The sequence below is a fragment of the Pristiophorus japonicus genome, chromosome 9 (assembly GCF_044704955.1).
Source record: "Pristiophorus japonicus isolate sPriJap1 chromosome 9, sPriJap1.hap1, whole genome shotgun sequence".
Taxonomy (NCBI): Eukaryota; Metazoa; Chordata; class Chondrichthyes; family Pristiophoridae; genus Pristiophorus; species Pristiophorus japonicus.
This window is the reverse complement of record NC_091985.1, coordinates 153,500,449-153,510,721: the sequence shown is the minus strand read 5'-3', so window position 1 is coordinate 153,510,721 and position 10,273 is coordinate 153,500,449. Positions and strand designations below refer to the sequence as shown.

General features: G+C 45.8%; 1 pseudogene; it reads right to left on the bottom strand.

The window, feature by feature from the left end:
• Positions 1 to 5,718: 5,718 nt before the first annotated feature.
• On the bottom strand, positions 5,719 to 5,949 carry LOC139274357 (U2 spliceosomal RNA; annotated as a pseudogene).
• Between the last annotated feature and the right edge of the window lie 4,324 nt (positions 5,950 to 10,273).

Sequence of the window (10,273 nt, the reverse complement as noted above, 5' to 3'; positions counted from 1 at the left end):
TTTGAATCTGAAGTGATCAGCTTAATTGAGAGAAAAGGGACAATGTCGAAGTTCACCTATAAAACAAATTGTTTATTATTTTATCTGCATAGTAACAGTTATATTATTTTTAGTACTGTTAGTTTTGCAACTGTTATCTTTGGGAAAGTCCAGAACCAGGGGTCACAATCTAAGGATAAGGGGTAACCAATATAGGATCGAGATGAGGAGAAACCTTTTCACCCAGAGAATTGTGAACCTGTGGAATTCTCTGCCACAGAAAGTTGTTGAGTCCAGTTCGTTGGACATATTCAAAATGGAGTTAGATGTGGCCTTTATGGCTAAAGGGATCGGGGGTATGGAGAGAAGGCAGGGGTGGGGTACTGAGGTTGCATGAACAGCCACGATCATATTGAATGGTGGTGCAGACTCGAAGGGCCGAATGGCCTGCTCCTGCACCTATTTTTTATGTTTCTATGTTTCTGCAGTATGGGTTATTTGCAATACAGATTATTTCTGTAGTTGTCAAGCACTCAATTTTCCTAAATGATGCTGCTGATTGGGCAGCATTACTCCTTGATATAAATTGGAATTTGGATGTGAAATCATTTTGTCAATGTTTGCATTTTGTAAATAGTCTAATGTCAATGGTTGCTACTGGTTTTAAAATAATTGATAGAAGGATTAGAGGGGAGTTACGGATGATTTTTTTCATGCAGATGTGTGGTGGGGGTCTGGAACTCACTGCCTGAAAGGGTGGTTGAGGCAGAAATCCTCATTGCATTTAAAATATAAAGTATTGTATATGCACTTGAAGTGCCGTAACCTGAAAGGCTACGGACCAAAAGCGGGATTAGGCTGGATAGTTCTTTTTTGACCGCCGCAGACATGATGGGCCGAATGGCCTCCTTTTGTGCCGTAAATCTCTATGAATTATGAAGCAATTTATGTTAACTTCCCTGCCTAGCAGTGTCAGTGTCAGCTGTAGCTCAGTGGGTAGCACACTTGCTTCTGAGTCAGAAGGTTTAAGTCCCACTCCAGGAACTTGAGCACATAAAAAAATCTGGGCTAACACTCCAGTGCAGTGCTGAGGGAGTGCTGCATTGTCGGAGGTGCCGTCTTTCGGATGAGATGTTAAACCTGCTTTCTCAAGTGGATGTAAAAGATCCCAAGGCACTATTTCGAAGAAGAGCAGGGGAGTTATCGTCGGTGTCCTGGCCAATATTTATCCCTCAACCAATATAACAAAAACAGATTATCTGGTCATTATCACATTGCTGTTTGTGGGAGCTTGCTGTGTGCAAGTTGGCAGTCATGTTTCCCACATTACAACAGTGACTACACTCCAACAGTACTTCATTGGTTTCCATATTTACGAAAGGATATACTTGGTTTCCATATTTATAAAAGGATATATTTGCTTGGAGGCAGTTCAGAGAAGGTTCACTAGGTTGTTTCTGGAGTTGAGGGGGTTGACTTATGAGAAAAGGTTGAGGAGGTTGGGCCTCTACTCATTAGAATTCAGAAGAATGAGAGGTGATCTTATCGAAATGTATATGATTATAAGGGGGCTTGACAAGATGGATGGAGAGAGGATGTTTCCACTGATAGGGTAGGGGAGACTCGAACTAGGGGGGCATAATCTTAGAATAAGGAGCCATCCATTTAAAACTGAGTTGAGGAGGAATTTCTTCTCTCAAAGGGTTGTAAATCTGTGGAATTCACTGCCTCAGAGAGCTGTGAAAGCCAGGACATTGAATAAATTTAAGACAGATAGACAGCTTCTTAACCGATAAGGGGTTATGGGGAGCAGGCAGGGAAGTGGACCCGATTGGATCAACCATGATCATATTAAATGGCGGAGCAGGTTCGAGGAGCCGTATGGCCTACTCCTGCTCCTATTTCTTATGTTCTTATGTAAAGCGCTTTGAGATGTCCGGTGGTCGTGAAAGACACTATCTAAATGCAAGTCTTCCTTTCGCAGAAAACCAGGTTGGGGGAAGGGGGCAGTTAAAGCGGAGTGGGGATTTACCCACTCCTTTCCCACTCCAATCTAGCTGACTGCAGTTATCAATTGCAGGCGGCACGAACTCCCACCAAAAACCAACAAGGTCCCCTTTAAGTATGTAGATCAGTCTCTGATGATGCTATTGGAGCCCGGTCTATTATTTAAACTAAGGCTGGAGTGGGGATGCAGTGATGGCTTCTCTGCCAGGAACAAAGTGAGAGCTAGAAGAGGCCTGGTAAAGCAAGTTTTTAAAATGTATTTTTAGTTCCCTTATGGGTCAGAAGGAGCAGGAATGCTTCTCTGGGTTCCACAAGGAAACCTTGAGCCACCCCTGCTGTGAGCTTTCCTCCCATCCACGACCAGGATTCCCCTCCGAGACCTTGTGCCGGGGACCATTCCTGCAGATCCCCGGCAGCAGCCACCTGCCACCCAATTTTAATGACTGGGCTTTCTGCCGACATCCCTCCTCTTTGGTCAGGAAATCTGTAAGTGGAATATTAATAAGGATCTGCAATTAAACTCGTCCGAGCCTGCCTGCTGCCGCTCCGGAATGAACACACAGCTCGATTTTCCACATTCCTGACCGGGAGTTCAAATCAAGCCCTATATCTCTAAACACTTGTATATCGGCACAAATGTTGCTCCCCATCCTAACCATTGATGCTGTAACAGGAGATTTCTCCTCAGATAATCGCATTTGTGGGCTTGGGGCTGGCTCGTACTGCCGTCACATGTTGAAAATCAAAGCCGATGCACTTCTTAAGTTGCTTAATGAGACTCATGCAAGCTTTGAAGTCCAAAACTCTGAGCGGGCTAAATTCGATAAGGTCCCAAAACGGGCGCTGGGATCGTGATGCACGGTCTGGCCGCGCCCGTTGAACGTAATGCAGGCAGCACGCAACATTCACAGGGAACCCAATTACTATTTAAAGCTAGCCTGCAGTGTGAAACGCAGACTGCACTTTTAAAGGGGCGGTGAAAAGAATGAGGTGTTGTTGAGCCAGTTGGAGAAGCTAATAGGTGTACTACCCTTGCTGTTCCTGTGAGGTCATGGAACCTCTTCCAACACTGAAGCCAGGTCGTGAAGGTACTTTCAGTACCTCTGTCCATATCTGCTTCATCCTGACCTTGCAGCTTGTGACGAAGAGTTGCTTCCTCATTCAACCTCACTTCCTCAACTAAAGCCTCTACGGAGGTATCAGAGAATCGTGGAGCCAACCTTCTGCTCATCCTGACTGCCAGAAAGCTATTCCAACAACTTTCACCAGTTTAAAAGCAGTTTCACCACAGATAAAGAAAGCGAAAAATGTAATCTTCCTTTCAGAGATGCATTTCCTCTTTAAGTACAGTCGGGAATTGCACTGAAATTGCACGTGACAGTGGGCTGTCTGATTCTGCAGGCAATTGGGAGCGGGCTTGCCTATTGACTAACCTGATTGAATTTTTTGAGGAGGTAACCAAGAGGGTTGATGAGGGTAGTATATATGGACATTAGCAAATCTTTTGATAAGGTCCCACATGGTAGACTGGTCATGAAGGTTAAAGCCCATGGATATAGGGCAAGGTGGCAAGTTGGATCTAAAATTGGCTTGGGAGTAGGAAGCAAAGGGTAGTGATTGATGGATGTTTTTGTGACTGGAAGGATGTTTCCAGTAGGGTTCCGCAGGGCTCAGTACTGGGTCCCTTGCTTTTTGTGGTATATATCAAGATTTAGATTTGAATATAGGGAGTTGATTATGAAGTTTGCCGACGACACTAAAATTGGCTGTGTGGTTGATAATGGAAAGTCATGGGCTGCAGGAAGATATCAATCTACTGGTCAGGTGGGCAGAGCAGTGGCAAACGGAATTTAATTCAGAGAAGTGTGAGGTGATGCACTTTGGGAGGGCTAATAAGGAAAGGGTATATCACTTAATAGTGTATATGAACAAAGGGACCTTGGAGTGCTTCTCCACAGATCCCTGAAAGTAGCAGGCCAGGTGGATAAGGTGGTTAAGAAGGCATACGGAAAGCTAGCCTTTATTGGCCGACGCATAGAATATAAGAGCAGGAAGGTTATGCTTAAATTGTATAATACTTTGGTTAGGCCACAGCTGGAGTACTGCGTGCAGTTCTTGTTATGTATGCAACACCGCGTAACCAGCATTCGACCGCCACCAGAGGGCGCATCTGATGGAGTCCCAAGGAGCATTGCATATAAGCAGGCCTCCCATGCTGTGCCAGCACTCTGGAGTCAGAATAAAGAGACTAAGGTCACACTTAGTCAAGTCTACAGTAATCAGTCACATTGCTTTATTTGCAACGAGTAATAGATAACGAACCATCATGCAAAAATGCAGAGAACTGTTGGTATACTGGAAAAATTCTCAGACGGTAACGATTGGGAAGCCTTCGTGGAGTGACTCTATCAATACTTAGTGACCAACGAGCTCGAAGGGAATGAGAACGCTGCCAAATGAAGGGCGATCTTCCTCACTGTCTGCGGGGCAACAACCTATGGCCTCATGAAGAATCTTCTTGCTCCGGTGAAACCAACAACCAAATCATATGAAGAACTGTGTACGCTGGCCCGGGAGCACCTAAATCCGAAGGAGAGCATTCTGATGGCAAAGTATCGATTTTACACATGTCAACGGTCTGAAGGCCAGGAAGTGGCGAGCTACGTCGCCGAACTAAGGCGCCTAGCAGGACATTGCTAATTTGATGAATTCCTGGAGCAAATGCTAAGAGACTTTTTTGTGCTTGTCATTGGCCATGAGGCTATACTTCACAAACTATTGACTGTTGAAACACCGAACCTGAGCAAAACCATAACGATAGCCCAGGAATTTATGTCCACCAGCGATAACACCAAACAAATTTCACAGCATAAAGATGCATTGGAAAGTACTGTACACAAAGTAACGTCGTTTTCAAGCAGGAATGCATATGGCAGAACGCACATGCCTGCAGCTGCACGACCTGAGATGACTCAGAATCCGCCATCAAGTGTGAATGCGAGGCAATCAACACCTTGTTGGCGCTGCGGAGGTGATCATCGAGCCCACCAGTGCCGCTTCAAACACTATGCATGCAAAGGCTGTGGAACAATGGGACACTTCCAGCGAATGTGCAGATGAGCTGCAAACTCTGCAAACCACCACATTGCAGAGGAAGACTGATCCATGGCGGATCAAACTGAACTAGAGACTCGAACCAAGGAGGCAGAAGTGTACGGGGTACACACCTTCACCACGAAATGGCCAGCGATCATGTTAAAAGTTGAACTGAACAGAATTCCAGTAACCATGGAATTGGACACGGGTGTGAGTCAGTCTATCATGAGCAAACAGGCCTTCGAGAGGCTGTGGTGCAAAAAGGCACAAAGGCCCAAGCTGAGCCCTATTCATATCCAAGCTGAGAACTTATACTAAAGAGCTGATCCCTGTAATTGGCAGTGCAGCAGTAAAAGTCTCCTTTGATGGAGTGGTGCACGAACTACCACTATGGATTGTACCAGGAGATGACCCCACACTGTCGGTAGAAGCTGGCTGGGAAAAATCCACTGGAACTGGCACGACATCCGTTCGTCTACGCCGCCTCATGTGCCCAGGTTTTGAGCAAGTTTTTTTTTTTTTTTTTTAAATTCGTAGCCAATCGTTTCCAATTCTTTGTCAAGTCACAAACGCCAGAGGTCACCCTGCACCAGTCAAGGATCACTCTGCGCCAATGCTCTTAGCCAAAAGGCCTAGAGCCACTGCACCGTTCCTGGAAGTACTGCAATACCAGGTTCGTGCCATGGAGGTGGATGGGTCAGGTCCCCCACACACCTCCGTGGAGGTGGATGGGTCAAGCCATCCCACCCACCTCCTGTTTACAAAAATGTAAGCATATACCTTCCTGACCAGGGAGAAACCACCCGGAGGTCATGGTGGCTGGTCAGGTTAGTTATGCAGATCTTAGCCAAAAGGCCGAGAAGCGATATTTTGAGCAAGTTCCCGTCGTTGTTTGAGCCAGGCATCGGAAATTTCTCTGGGGCGAAGGTGCAGATCCACTTGGTCCCCGGTACACGACCTATCCACCACAAGGCATGTGCGGTGCCATACATGATGAGAGAGAAAGTGGAGCTCGAGCTGGATAGGCTGCAATGAGAGGGCATAGTGGAAGTCCGAGTAAACAAAGGCAAGAAACAAAAAGGGCCACACTACATCATAATTCTAAAAGGACAAAGGGTGCTAAAAAAACAAGCCTGAAGTCTTTGTGTCTTAATGCAAGGAGTATCCGTAATAAGGTGGATGAATTAACTGTGCAAATAGATGTTAACGGATATGATGTGATTGGGATTACAGAGACGTGGCTCCAGGATGATCAGGGTTGAGAACTCAACATCCATGGGTATTCAACATTCAGGAAGGATAGAATAAAAGGAAAAGGAGGTGGGGTAGCATTGCTTGGTTAAAGAGGAGATTAATGCAATAGTTAGGAAGGACATTAGCTTGGATGATGTGGAATCTATATGGGTAGAGCTGCAGAACACCAAAGGGCAAAAAACGTTAGTGGGAGTTGTGTACAGACCTCCAAACAGTAGTAGTGATGTTGGGGAGGGCATCAAACAGGAAATTAGGGGTGCATGCAATAAAGGTGCAGCAGTTATCATGGGTGACTTTAATATGCATATAGATTGAGCTAACCAAACTGGAAGCAATACGGTGGAGGAGGATTTCCTGGAGTGCATAAGGGATGGTTTTCTAGACCAATATGTCGAGGAACCAACTAGGGGGGAGGCCATCTTAGACTGGGTGTTGTGTAATGAGAGAGGATTAATTAGCAATCTCGTTGTGCGAGGCCCCTTGGGGAAGAGTGACCATAATATGGTGGAATTCTACATTAGGAGGGCGAATGAAACAGTTAATTCAGAGACCATGGTCCAGAAGTTAAAGAAGAGTAACTTTGAAGGTATGAGGTGTGAATTGGCAAGGATAGACTGGTGAATGATACTTAAGGGGTTGACAGTGGATGGGCAATGGCAGACATTTAGAGACCGCATGGATGAACTACAACAATTGTACATCCCTGTCTGGTGTAAAAATAAAAAAGGGAAGGTGGCTCAACCGTGGCTATCAAGGGAAATCAGGGATAGTATTAAAGCCAAGGAAGTGGCATACAAATTGGCCAGAAATAGCAGTGAACCTGGGGACTGGGAGAAATTTAGAACTCAGCAGAGGAGGACAAAGGGTTTGATTAGGGCAGGGAAAATAGAGTACGAGAGGAAGCTTGCAGGGAACATTAAGACGGATTGCAAAAGTTTCTATAGATATGTAAAGAGAAAAAGGTTAGTAAAGACAAACATAGGTCCCCTGCAGTCAGAATCAGGGGAAGTCATAACGGGGAACAAAGAAATGGCAGACCAATTGAACAATTACTTTGGTTCGGTATTCACTAAAAAGGACACAAACAACCTTCCGGATATAAAAGGGGTCAGAGGGTCTACTAAGAAGGAGGAACTGAGGGAAATCCTTATTAGTCGGGAAATTGTGTTGGGGAAATTGATGGGATTGAAGGCCGATAAATCCCCAGGGCCTGATGGACTGCATCCCAGAGTACTTAAGGAGGTGGCCTTGGAAATAGCGGATGCATTGACAGTCATTTTCCAACATTCCATAGACTCTGGATCAGTTCCTATGGAGTGGAGGGTAGCCAATGTAACCCCACTTTTTAAAAAAGGAGGGAAAGAGAAAACGGAATTATAGACCGGTCAGCCTGACCTCAGTAGTGGGTAAAATGATGGAATCAATTATTAAGGATGTCATAGCAGCGCATTTGGAAAGAGGTGACATGATAGGTCCAAGTCAGTATGGATTTGTGAAAGGGAAATCATGCTTGACAAATCTTCTGGAATTTTTTGAGGATGTTTCCAGTAGAGTGGACAAGGGAGAACCAGTTGATGTGGTATATTTGGACTTTCATAAGGCTTTTGACAAGGTCCCACACAAGAAATTAATGTGCAAAGTTAAAGCACATGGGATTGGGGGTAGTGTGCTGACATAGATTGAGAACTGGTTGGCAGACAGGAAGCAAAGAGTAGGAGTAAATGGGTACTTTTCAGAATGGCAGGCAGTGACTAATGGGGTACCGCAAGGTTCTGTGCTGGGGCCCCAGCTGTTTACATTGTACATTAATGATTTGGACGAGGGGATTAAATGTAGTATCCAAACTTGCGGATGACACTAAGTTGGGTGGCAGTGTGAGCTGCAAGGAGGATGCTATGAGGCTGCGGAGTGACTTGGATAGGTTAGGTGAGTGGGCAAATGCATGGCAGATGAAGTATAATGTGGATAAATGTGAGGTTATCCACTTTGGTGGTAAAAACAAAGAGACAGACTATTATCTGAATGGTGACAGATTAGGAAAAGGGGAGGTGCAACGAGACCTGGGTGTCATGGTACATCAGTCATTGAAGGTTGGCATGCAGGTACAGCAGGCGGTTAAGAAAGCAAATGGCATGTTGGCCTTCATAGCGAGGGGATTTGAGTACAGGGGCAGGGAGGTGTTGCTACAGTTGTACAGGGCCTTGGAGAGGCCACACCTGGAGTATTGTGTACAGTTTTGGTCTCCTAACTTGAGGAAGGACATTCTTGCTATTGAGGGAGTGCAGCGAAGGTTCACCAGACTGATTTCCGGGATGCTGTGACTGACATATAAAGAAAGACTGGATCAACTGGGCTTGTATTCACTGGAGTTCAGAAGAATGAGAGGGGCTCTCATAGAAACGTTTAAAATTCTGACGGGTTTAGACAGGTTAGATGCAGGAAGAATGTTCCCAATGTTGGGGAAGTCCAGAACCAGGGGTCACAGTCTAAGGATAAGGGATAAGCCATTTAGGACTGAGATGAGGAGAAACTTCTTCACCCAGAGAGTGGTGAACCTGTGGAATTCTCTACCACAGAAAGTTGTTGAGGCCAATTCACTAAATATATTCAAAAAGGAGTTAGATGTAGTCCTTACTACTAGGGGGATCAAGGGGTATGGCGAGAAAGCAGGAATGGGGTACTGAATTTGCATGTTCAGCCATGAACTCATTGAATGGCGGTGCAGGCTCGAAGGGCCGAATTCAACAAGTTGGCCAGTCCGATTGTACCGGTTCTCAAGGGTGATGGCACAGTCAGAATTTGTTGGGACTATAAAGTAACAATTAACCGTTTTTCACTGCAGGACCAGTACCCGCTACCCAAGGCAGATGACTATTTGTGACGCTGGCAGGAGGGAAGACATTCACCAAGTTGGACCTGACCTCGGCCTACATGACGCAGGAACTGGCGGAATCTTTGAAAGGCCTCACCTGCATCAACACGCACAAAGGTCTGTTCATCTACAATATATGCCCGTTTGGGATTCGGGCAGCCGTGGCTATTTTCCAAAGGAACATGGGGAGTTTGCTAAAGTCGGTTCCACGCACCGTGGCTTTCCAGGACGACATATTGATCACAGGTTGGGACACCATCGAACACTTGCAGAACCTGGAAGAGGTTCTAAGTCGGCTAGATAGTGTGGGACTCAGGTTGAAACGCTCGAAGTGTGTTTTCCTGGCACCAGAGGTCAAGTTCTTAGGGAGAAGAATCGTGGCAGACGGCATCAGACCCACCGACACCAAGACGGAGGCCATAAAGAATGTGCCGAGACCACAGAACGTGACGGAGCTGCGTTCGTTCCTGGGACTCCTCAATTATTTTGGTCATTTCCTACCCATAGCACCTTGCTAGAACCTCTACATGTGTTGCTACGCAAGGGAGATGACTGGGTATGGGGGAAATCACAAGAGACTGCTTTTGAGAAAGCCAGAAATTTGTTATGTTCGAACAATATGCTTGTTCTACATGACCCATGTAAACGTTTAATGCTAGCTTGTGATGTGTCTTCGTACGGTGTTGGGTGTGTGTTACAACAAGCAAATGAATCGGGGACATTGCAACCGGTCGCTTATGCGGCCAGGAGTTTGTCCAAGGCCAAAAGGGCCTTCAACATGATTGAAAAAGAAGTTCTGGCATGCATTTACGGGGTGAAAAAAGTGTGCCAGTATCTGTTTGGGCTTAAGTTCGAGTTAGAAACTGACCATAAGCCGCTCATATCACTAATCTCAGAGAGCAAAGGTATTAATACCAATGCCTCTGCCCGCATCCAAAGATGGGCGCTCACGCTGTCTGCATATAATTATGTAATCCGTCACAGACCAGGCACAGAGAACTGCGCTGATGCTCTCAGTCGGGTACCATTGCCCACCACCGGGGTGGAAATGGCACAGCCTGCAGA